Genomic DNA, 12,694 nt, shown 5'->3' on the forward strand with positions numbered 1-12,694 from the left:
AGGAAGGTGGACCCCTGACCTTGCCATGTCAAGGAGCCTGAAATAAGCTTTACTTCACTTTATAATCCCGCTCTTCTTCCCCTCTCCTCCTAAGGGACTAAGTCCTACAAGAGGGACTAAGACGTACAAAGAGCACACTGCCCAGAGCTTGGCACACAGAAAATGATGACTGGACATCATTTGCTCTTACTGTTGTCATTAGTGGTTGTGGTATTTGTTTTTGCAATAGATTGGATACTTTGCTAGGTTATTTATAAATATTATCACATCTACACCTCACAAGAGCCGTGAGAAATAGGGGGCATCATATCTAGATGAAGAAATTAGCTGAGAAAAGTTCAGGAATTTCTACTAGAGAGTAGAGGGCAGAGCCAGCATTTAAGCCAGGTTAGTCCAATGTGGAGCCTTTTCCTCCACACCTCCATGGCCACTGTCCTGCTGATTTCCATACTCCCAAAGGAGGCCAAGCCGAGTTTAATATGAAGGGGTCATAGAAAAACACCCCTCTGTTCATCTTCCAGTTTCCAGGTTTTGTATTTGAGTAAGCTGATTAATAAGCTGGCATTCACATCATATACATTTATATAAATGCATATATTTATGTATTTATTTATTTATATCTTTTTCCCAACTAAAGGCAAGTATATATTATTAAAGCAAATTCCCATCTATCAAATTATACATTTCTGGGAATTTCATTATAAAATTGGAAATCTATTCATTAGATATTCTGACCACGAGATTTAACAAACATCACATTCAAAGAACAAAACTGCAAACAACTATTTAAGAGGGAAATTTAACAAATTTTGACTAATGTGTTAAGAGCTCCTTAATGTAAATCTTAGACGTTCTGATTTGAAACAAAGCTTAAAGGTCTAAAGCAGTTTTCAAACCTGAGTGCACGTTAGAATCGCCTGGGGCAGCTTTGAGACAACAACAACAGTAACTAACACCACCCCAGGCCTGGGACTCCCCTCCAAAGACTGTGTGTCAACTGGTCGGAGAACTCGTGTTGTTGGAAAGCTCCCCAGGTGATTCTAATGGGCTGTCAGGGCTGGAGTCACTGGTCTAAAGGAAAGGCAAGAGAGTCTAATTGAAGAGGACAATAAATACCTGCTGAAACAAATTAAGTACAGGGCTGAAAAAAAAACATCCATGCCTGCATCTGTCCAGCATCCGTGAAAGAATCTTCCGTTGATCCTCAACCCTCCTCAGAGGCTCTCTCCTTCCCTCAGAGCTACTTATCTCTGAAGAGTTGAGGCTGCCCATCTTTCCAGTTCTTCACTTCTCAACCCACGTCAAGTCAGCAGTCCCAATCCCCACCCCCTTGAAAAGGACCTTACTAAGCCTCAACCAGTAATTCATTGTATATCAATATATAACATATAATCAACACATTATATATAATGTAATCTAATCATAACATAACAATATATAATAATATTAATATATCTTGAAGACCTATCTGAAGATTGCTGTGGGTCATAAGCAGTGCTATTTAATGCCTTATTTTTTGAAAGTTGATAAGATTATAGAGCTGCATAAAGGTGAGGAGATTATCTTGTCCTGTGGTTCTCAAATTATCTCTTTTAAAAAAGCAACACATTCCTTGATTTGGGGAGCTTATCTGAAATGTCAGTATGTGATAAAAAAGAAAGAGGAGCTACTTTGCTTGAGTGATGGTGGTGATGGGGGGCAGAATCCTGATTGCTGGGTTCTGTCCATCTTCCCCTCAGAGATAGCCCTTGCAGATTTACATAGATCCCCCGCCTCTGAGAAGCACAGTTTGAAAACCACCCATCTAGTCTTGATCCCTGCCAGGTAGAACACAGGATATGCTTGCTGCTTTCAGGAAGCTTCTAGGTTTTCTAAATAAAAATACCTAAATAGTGGTAAATAAATAGTGGTAAAGCATTATAGCTCATGAGCTTGTATCTGCATTACGTTTATTATGCACCAGGCACCTTTCTAAGTATGTCACATGTAGTGACTTATTTAGTCCCCCGGACAGTCCTGTAAGTATGGATATTATTACTCTCATTTCATGGATAAGGACATAGAAGCAGGAGACATTACATCATGTGCTGGTGTCACACAGCTAGAGAGTGTACTAACAAGCTATGCTCTTAACCACCCATACCCTGCTAATATATCGTGGTGTGTATCCAGTAACCAACACCACATACGTACTGTCTTTGTGCAAATACACTATTTAACCAATAGATCTTTAGAAATAATCACTCATCATGTTGTAGACAGTAGAGGTACAGGAGTGAATAAGACAGAAAAGATGGCTGCCCTCATGGACCCTGGTAGAGAGACAGACAACATATCTGTAAACAAATAAGGAAATAAGACAATTCAGACAGGCAATGATGCTATTAAGAACGTTTACAGGGTAGGGCCATCGGAGTGATGGGGAAGGGTGCGTTCTTCTTCATATAGACTTACTAGAACTCATTGCTCAACAGGCGGTCAGCAGCCTGGGAGCATCAGTGTCACTTGAGAGTTTGTTACAAAGGCAGAATCTCGGGGACCACTCCACACCTACTCAAAAATCAGAACCTGCACTTTCACAAGCTCCCCAAGTGATTCATGTGAACATAAAATTTTAAGGGCACTGAACAACAGAGAGCAAGTTCCTGTTGCTAGTGGCCAGGATTCATTTTTTCTCTGCCCCTCCCATTCTCACACACACACGTAGACACACACACAGACACATACACACACACACATGCTAAGTACATGTATATAAGTGGAAAATAAAGACATTTTGAAATACCATATTATAATATAAGAATGTTCCTACTTCTATTTGCAGTGTATTCTAAGAAACTTCATCATTTGGAAACAGTACTTTGTCATAGGACTAATGATATAATTGTGGGTTATCTTGCTGATTCAACGTGAAATGATTCATAGCTCTGACTAAAAACATCATAAAAGAAAAGCTGTAAGTAAAATTTCTATATCCTCTTTTAAAATACGAAATTTAATGCTTCAACTCCAATAAAATGAATAAAAATATATTGTGAAGTTTATTATACAAAGAACTTCAATTTGCTACAAAAATATAGTGTATAAACATATGACTCCAACATAAATTTGCTATAAATTAGTATGCCAATTATAAGCATTATTCAAACATTTAATTAAATGCTTATATTTGTATTTTGAAGAGAAGATTCATGATTGTCCAGATCACTTTTAAAAACCATTTAATTTTATTTAAGCTTATATAATCTTTTTCTCTGAGGAAAGTTCCCTATAACAAGAAACACTCAGAGTCATCCCAATTACCTTAGGGTTTTAAGAAATTACTACTCAGAATACTGAGGTATTATTTCAGGAAAGGTTTGTGGCATGTTTCTTACTAAAATCAATTATAAAAGTAAAAACTACCTAACATTCCTCTACTTTGCTCTGTCCATCTTCTTCAGTTTCCTCAGAGCTCAGAAAAGGTCAAACAGAAGCCACTGGCAAAAAGAAGAACTGAAGGACTCCAGTCATTTGAAAGCCAGCTGAACGGTCATCGGTAAGTGCGACACCTCACTCCCGTTGGCCCAGGACTTTCCCTGGTTTAGCACTGAAAGTCCCAAATGCCAAGAACCCTCTTAGTCTCTGGAAAACTGGAATGGCTGGTCTCTCAGGGACACTCAAGATTAATTAAAAAAAAAAAATGAGTTTCAACATAACTATTGCAGGATTGTGAGCACAGTATTGCATTTTATTTTGCTACTTTCAGTGAAAACCCCCAAAGATAGTTAAAATTCAACAATATAAAAAAGTATCAAATGTTATTTCAATTGTATCAAATGAACAGATGAGGTATTTGGTGAAAAGAAAAATAGAAATTGCCATACCCTTCTTCCCTTTCTCAATATTGTGAGAACAGCTTTTTGGAGAGAAAGAGAAGGAAAAAAAGCAGAAAAATAGCCTTTACCTTCATTATTAACTGGACTCCATTGAGCTCCAAAATGGAGGTAAATGAAGAAAATATTAGATGTATTTTTATTTATTTAATCTTCCTAAAACTGAAAAATACATACTAATGTGTAATATACAGATTAACACTAAGGCCTTCAATGGGTCAGTAAGTCAGAGAATGTATGCTCTCCAGAAGAAAGAGGGGTTGACAGTGGTTCCTTCAGCCATTGGTTTATTTTTTGAGAATTTTGGGACACAATATCAGTTACATGCTACAGGAAGTCATCTTTATGCTAATTTACAAAATAAGAACTTTGAATATAGAATGTATAATACCTTGCTCTTGAGATGGAGTGTATTAATCAGCTTTTCTTGTGTAACAAACCAGTTCAAAACTTAGTGGCTTGAGGTTGGCCCGGTGGTGTGGTGGTTGAGTTCGCGAGCTCTGCTTTGGCAGCCCAGGGTTCACAGGTTCAGATTCCAGGCATGGACCTGTGCACCACTCATCAGGCCATGCTGTGGTGGTGTCCCAAATGCGAAGTGGAGGAAGACTGGCACAGACGTTAGTTCAGGAACAATCTTCCTCACCAAAAAAAAAAAAAGAAAGAAAACAGAAAAAAGAAAAAAAACCCCAAACAACTTAGTGGCTTAAAACAGTGACCTTTATTCTTTCTCATGACTCTGAGGGTAGGCTGAGTGGTTCTTCTGATATGAGCTGAGTCGTTTGGGGTTGGATGGTCTAGGATGCCTCCACTCATAAGCTGGCAGACTGTGGGGTGGAGGAGCTCAGATGGGATAACCCATCTCAGCTCCACAGGGTGTCTCATCCTCTAACCAGCTAGTCTAGGTTTCTACACTTGGTGATTAGTGAAGAGCAAAGAGCAGAATGAGAAAGGAAGCTCAATGCCACAAGCTTTTTCCAAGTCTTTGCTTGCATCATCTTTGCTAATGTCCCACTGGCCAAAGCAAGTCACGTGGCCAAGCCCAGACTCAAAGGTTAGAGAAAAATACTTCATTTCTTCATGAGAAGGTCTGTAAAATCACATTGCAGGAATAGGCAGAATTTATGGCTACTTTGCAAGCAATCACAGAGGTGGAACTATTAAACTATTAAAATATTTTGTAACACAGAAGTTCCTGCCTTAATTTCCACCAGAGTAAAAAATGGCATGCATGACAGAAACGATACAAATCTGCCGACTTTTTCTGTAAAGACAAATGGCAGTTAGAATTATGTAGCATGTAGTTTTCACAAATAAACACACTTAATCTGTCCCTTCAAAGTAAATATGACATTTCAACAATAAGAAAGTATTTGTTTTTCAAAAGAAACTTGTGGTATGTAAAATGCCTTTTGAAAAAGTTGTTTGAAAATATTTCCAATGTGAGATTACTTTATTCCGAAAATGGATATTGAGATTGTATAAGAAAATCCAAGACATCCCCATCACTTATAACTGGGCTTCTTCAGTTGAGGTATATGTACTTGTGAATATGCGAGGAAGAAGGGATTAACACAACATAAATACGTCACACAACTTTGGGTTATCAATTGTACTCAAAGATTAGTGATAAAAATATTACTTTACATTGAAACAAAATGGTTGTATTTTGGAGTAATGGGCAATTTTTTAAAAATTTAAAATGAGATGTGAAACTTCAAATGAATTTTGAAGTTTGTACCATGTCCCCAGCCTTGATGAGGAGGGGTGAAAAGGAGGCATGAGGGTGACAGACTACGTGTTTATGTTCCTGTAGCATCACAGGAACATTCACAGAAAAGTTTGCTTGATGTTTACTTTCACGCTATTGGGAACTATCATAATACTTACATAGTATCTTGGAATTGCTGCCTACTTCTTTTAGATATGATGGTTCTTCTCATTTACATTGTAGTCTCCTCCTAGACAGGGTTATAGTTTTTATTCACTTTTTTGGGGTAGTACTAAAATTAAAATAGTCTTCAACTTAAAAAGAAAAAAGGAGAAGTCTTGAAAATCTGTTGAATGTTTTTTGTGTTGCTAATGGGAGGGTAAATAGGTGCAATCACTGTGGAAAACAGATTGGAATTATCTCTTAAAGCTGAATATTCATCTACCGGGTGACCTGGCAGTTCTACTCTTTTTTTTTTTTTTTTAAGATTTTATTTTTTCCTTTTTCTCCCCAAAGCCCCCCGGTACATAGTTGTGTATTCTTCGTTGTGGGTTCCTCTAGTTGTGGCATGTGGGACGCTGCCTCAGCGTGGTCTGACGAGCAGTGCCATGTCCGCGCCCAGGATTCGAACCAACGAAACACCGGGCCGCCTGCAGCGGAGCGTGCGAACTTAACCACTCGGCCACGGAGCCAGCCCCATGGCAGTTCTACTCTTAGGAATACATCCAAGAGAAACTCTTCCCATGTATGATGGGCAATGTAAGAATGGCCGTGTAAAAAGTTCACAGCAGTACTGTTCACAATAGCAAACACCTAGAAAGAACCTGGACGTCCATCAGTGGGAGTGGGGATTAAAGAACTGTTGTGCAATCACACAATGGAATATTACACAGCATTCTTAACTAATAAAGTACGACAACACTCACAACTGGATAAATCTTACAAATACAGTACCAAGCAAAAAGTATCAAGTGCCAAGAGATTATCTACAGCATGCTACCTTTTTTTTTATTATAAAGATAAAAACAAACAAATAAAAGTATATGTTTTAGAAATACATACAGGTAAAAATAAAAAAAAATGCTTGTTGAGCTGAATTTAACATGATTTTCTAAACTGACAATTTCCTTATGTAGTACTTTATAAGCATTAGATTTCAAGTAAGGTTCATGGTAGCCTGCCTCCAAGATGGACCCTAATGATCCTCAACTCCTCGTGTTCATGCTCTTTTGTAGTCCCCTCCAACTTTTATTAGGATGGAGTTGTGTAACCCACAGGATATTGTGAAACAACCATGTGTGACTTCTGAGGCTAAATCATAAAAACAATGTGGCTTCCTCCTTGCTCTCTTCGATGCCTGACTTTTAGGGAAAGCATGCCACTACGCCATGAGAATACTCAAGCAGCCCATGGAGAAGCCTAGAGGGGATCATGTGAAGCCTTTTGTCAACAAATAGCAGAAGGTGAGTGAGTCATCTTGGAAAGGATCCTAAGCCCCATGCAAGCCTTTAGGTGACTGTGGCCCTGGACGACCTCTGGACTATAACCTCATGAGAGACCCTGAGACAGAATCACCCAGCTAACTGCTCCCAAGTTCCTGGCCTATGGAGACTGGGAAGTCATACATGTTTATCGTTACTTTGACCTGCTATGATTACAGTAATTTGTTGTACAGCAATAGATACCTAAGACAAAGTCAACCAGTTATTGTTCTTTCAAAGCCATGCTTCCAGTGGTTATTTTTTTCATACCAAGCACTTTGACGTTCACATATTAATAAGTTGTTTCAAAATAACTTGCTCTGTCATGGTCCTCTGTTTACACGATATAAACATTGTTGAAACATCTCACTACGACAATGAGTTTGCAGTTTCAGTATGCCAGATAATGGAAATGAAAGTGTTTAGGTTAAATATCTAACTGTAACACAAGTAGCTTTCCTTTAGGCATATTAAAACTTTTATTAAAAAGAAACAAAAGATTTAAACATTGTTGAGTTAGAATGACTACAGAAAATTATTAAAGTTATATTTTTAGTAAATACTCCTAAAGATTTTTCTAATTCTCATTTTTTCAAATTGATTAAGCTAAAACCTTTAAATTATACATGGCTCTGCCTTACCAGAAGCCTTGATTTCTATAAATTATTTGTATAATGAACAATAGTTGCCGTTTTTCGAGCACATACCAGGGGTGAAGATTGTTCTAAGCTCTTTATATACACTCTCTCATTCAATTAGAATTAGAAGAGCTAGACCTACAAAAGGAAGGCAATCACCAGTAAGAGGTGTTATCCAGAGACTAGAACTGAAAAAAGCAGAAATAGAAAATGACATTATTTAGATTTTCCTTATCTTTGATGGTTCTTTGAGAGCATTCATACTGCTTCATAGATAGCTTTTAAAAATTTTATATTTCATTTTCTTAATTGTTACACTTGAAAACATTTTGTTATTTAGCTGTAAGTCCATTAAATTTAAGATACATTTCACTTTAATAAGTAATTTGTCATTACAATTTAAAAAATTATCTTTACAATGTTAATAAGTTTTAATATACAGTGAAAGCTTAAGTTTATTTTTTTTTTTTAGCATAGTAGATAGTATATCTGGAGTTTGGTAATTAATGCTAGGCTAGTGAGTGAAAAACTTCATTATGAAAATAAAAGAATCATAAAAGATGAATCTACCTCCTAAAATTTGAAGTACTATTTTATCTCTCCTATCTATTTATATTTTTCTCAATTGAATGCTTCTATTTTTTAAAGATATAACTCTATGTTGAATGTTATAATTTGGTAACAGTTTTTAAGTAACTTCTAAAGCCTGAGATTGTTAACATAACTTTAATAAAAATCAGGAATGAAAATTCAAATTTAAAAAACAGTTTCCAGCTATCTCTTACTCCTTTAACACTTTCCTTTGGGTCGTGTTAAATTTTCACTATTCTCTTCAATTCTTCCTTAATGCGTTTAAAGTGTTCACAAATAACAAATTTTAAATGTGACAACTATAAGCATATATTAAGTTTTCCCTACTGACTGTCCCGTAACTTTTTCAAAATTTTATTTTTCATGTTGGACATTCCCAGAAGCATGTAGCACAGAGCCATTCATTTTTCCCGGGAAGGTGGGGAAAGTTCCAACCAGGGGATGATTTTTGAGCTGAGTCTTGATAGTAAGCAATCAGCAAAGAAGAGGTAAAAGATGGCTTTGGGTGTGATGCCACTGAGGGTGAGAGAATAGCAGGTGAAAAAGCACGGAGGTAATTTCTCTATACTAGCAAGAGACAATAGGAAAGTAAAATTTAAAAATAATACCATTTATAAAACCATCAATTATCACATTATACTAAGAATAAATTTAACAAAATGTGTACAAGATAATTGATTTTTGTCTATTAACCTTGTGTTCTGTGACCTCACTAAATTCATTTATTAATTCCAGTAAGTTTAAAATTTTTTTCTTACAACTTTCTACATAAAAAACAGATCAACTGTTGATATAAAGTCTTACTTTTATCCATTTTTTATCCCTTTTATTTATTTTTCTTGGCTTATTGAACTGGTTATTACTTCCAGTACATTGTAAACTATAAAAGCATTGCAGAGAAAAAGTGAAATACATCTAAATAAATATGAAATATATCATGTTCATGCATTGGAAGATTCAAGACTGTTAGCATATTAATTCTCCCCCCAAATGATTTATAGACAACACTATTCAGAATAAAATCTCAACAAGCTTTTTAAAAAAATTGTAGATTCTAAAATTTTTATGAACTGCAAAGGACCCAGAATAGCCCAAACATTCTGAAAAAGAAGAAAAATATTGGAAAATTTACACACCTGATTTCAAGATATACTTTAAAGCTACTGTAATTGAGACAGTATATCAGTGTAAGGATAGGACAATAGGTCCAAAGAAAAGAATAACCCAGAAATTGTTCCATAGTTTCATGATAATCAATTTTTTGAGAAAACAGCAAACTAAATCAATGAGGAAAAAACAATTTCAACAAATGGTGTGAAACATCTGGATATCTATATGGAGGAGAAGTTAATCTTGACCTCTACCTCATGCCATCACAAGAAAGTAGGATTCTTTGGAAAAGACAATAACACTGGGGAAAGCAGAAGGCAGCAGGAAAAGAGAAAGACCAAATATGAGATGGATTGACTCCGTAAAGGAAGCCACAGGCATGAGTCTCTACAAGCTGAGTAAGGCTGCTGAGGACAGGACATCGTGGACATCACTCATTTATAGGATTGCCAGCAGTCAGAGTCAACTTGACAGCACTTAACAACCAAAAGAACTCAACAACCATTTTGGAAAATTGTTGGGCAGTATCTACTCATGCTGAGCATCTGCATACCCTTGGAGCTAGCAATCTCACTTCTAGTTTTATATCCAGTACAAATGTGTACATAAGTTCACCAGAAAACATTTACAAGTATGTTCATGGTAACCTCATTCATAGTAGCCCCAAACTGGAAATAACCCACATGTCTACTAACAGTAAAATGGATATATACATTGTGGTACATTCATATACAGCAATGAAATGTGCATATGACTGCTACTCCTAAAAAGAGGGATGAATTTTACAAAAATAATGTAGAGCTAAAGAAGCCAGACACAAGACCGTATACTGGATAATTCCACTACATGAAGTTCAAAAAACAGGCAAAACTAATTTATAGCGTTAGGTTTCAGAATAGTGGGTATCTTTTGGGGAAGCAAGTAATTATTGGGAGGCGATACCAGGGAGTCATCTGGGGTAATGGAAAAATTCTATATATTGATTTAAATGATGATTAAACAGATATATTCACTTTGTTAAAATTTTTAAGTTGTACACTTACAATTTGTGCATTTTTCCGTATGAATGCTTTCTTTCAATAAAAGGTTTATAGTAAATTAAAATAAATGATGAAGGCCTGAAGCGGTGGGAATAGGGAAAAAGGGAGAAAAGTACTTGATATTAAGGATATTTCAGAGGTAAAATCCACAAGATTTGGTAATTGGTTTTGAGGAAGCCAAAGGAATCATAGCTGAGAACAGGATAGCCTGGAAGAAGGCAGTTGATACCATTAATGGAGACTGAAAAACAAACAATGAAGGAGTTTGAGGTGAGGAGGGAGATGGGGTGATGTGGGTAGTAAGATAATAAGATGGAAGTACTGAGAAGAAACAGGCCAGGGATAGAGATATTGTTATCATTATCATATGAGGTAGTTTTGCCATCACCATCATATGAGGTATTTAGGTCATCCTTCTTACTGGATTTCAGCTTGACTTTATTCTACACTTTGGTATGATGTGTAAACTTTATCTCTTTGACTCTTCCAGTTGCTCCTTCCTTATATATAACCTTATCTATTTTTGAATCGATTGGATGGAGGTTTCCTACTTTACCCAACTTCCTGTGTAAAAGCTCTTCATTGCTTGCTCTCAATATGGTTTTAAGTATTCTCTCCTTATCTTGGCAACTTTTATGGTTGGGCGATCAGTCCATTCTAAATTTGTTTGCGTTGCGTAGTAAGATGTCTCTTCTGTGCTTGAGATTTGTTGAGTTTCTTGGAAGTATATGTTTATGGTTTTCATCAAATTTGGAAAAATTTTCAGCCATTATATCTTTAAATATTTTTTCTGTCCCTTTCCTTCTTTCTGGAACTCCAATTACATGTGTGTTAGGCTGCTGAGGTTATCCCACAGATAACTGACATTCTGTTCATTTTTTTTCCCGAGTTGTTTATTCTATCTCATTTTGGATAGTTTCTATTGCTATGTCTTCAAATTAACTAATCCTTTCTTCTACAGTGTCCAATCTGATGTTAATCCCAACCAACTGATAGAATTTTCTTTTAAGACGTTGTATTTTTTTCCCTAGAAGTTGGATTTGGGTCTTTATAATATATCCTATATCTCTACTTCCAATATTTAATCTTTCCTCTACCTTCTTAGACATATGGAATATAGTTACAATAACAGTTTTAATGTCCTTCTCTACTAATTCCATCACTTGTATACCTATCATTTCTTGATTTGTCTCTGTTGATTTGTTTTCTCTTTATTATGGATTGTCACATTTTCCTGCTTCTTTGTATACCTGGTAATATTTGATTGGATGCCATTCATTGTGAATTTTGCCATGTTGGGGTGCCAGATATTTTTGTATTCTCATAAATATTCTTGAATTTTATTGGGATGCACTTATGAAAACAATCTGATTCTTTCAAGCCTTGCTTTTAAGCTTTGTTAAGTGAGACTGGAGCAGGCTTCATTTAAGACTAATTTTGCCCTACTACTGAGGCAATAACTTTATGAGTATTCTACCCAATGCTCCATGAATTAAAAAGGTTTTCCACTCTGTCTTGGAGAAACCTGAATTATTCTCAGTCTTGCATGAGCTCCAGTATTTGCTCCTTCTGCTCCTCATGGTTGGTACTTTCCCCACCTGCCAGCATTTTCCTCATAGCCAGGCACTGAACTGAGAACTGAGAACTTAGGAACGAGGGGGACTCTCTGCAGATTGCTGGAGTTCTCTCTCCGTGTGGCTCCCTTTCTCCAGTATTTTGCTCCATGAATTCCAGCTGCCTTGGTTTCTCTAGACTACCAGCTCCAGCTCCAACTTCTCAACTCGTGTTGGCCACCAGGCTCCACCTAGGTTCCCCCTCTCCAGGCAGTAGTCTGGGGCACTCATAGGACTAATCTTGTGTTTCCCCTCTCTCAGGGAGCACAGTCCTATGTTGTCAGAAACCAATGTCTGAAAGCTATTCTTTCATATTGTTTTCTGATTCTTTTGTTTGTTTCTGGTGAGAGGATAAATCTTGTCCCTGTTACTCCACCATGGTCATAAGTGGAAGTCCAGATGTCTTCCTCCACAAAGACTTTTCCTGCTTTCTTTTAAAAGAGTGTAGTGAGTAACTTATGTCATCCTTTTCCAATTGGCAGTATCATAAATCTTACATACTTCCATTTATGAATAAGCAGTAAACAGGCCACACCTGTATGACTGTCTTCCCTGGGGAGCCAAAGGAAGCATACCTTACGTTTCTAGTATCTCCTATCACTGAATTTTATCTGTGTGACTGACACTATTTCTTGAAA

This window comes from Equus quagga, chromosome 21 (genome assembly GCF_021613505.1).
Source record: "Equus quagga isolate Etosha38 chromosome 21, UCLA_HA_Equagga_1.0, whole genome shotgun sequence".
Taxonomy (NCBI): Eukaryota; Metazoa; Chordata; class Mammalia; order Perissodactyla; family Equidae; genus Equus; species Equus quagga.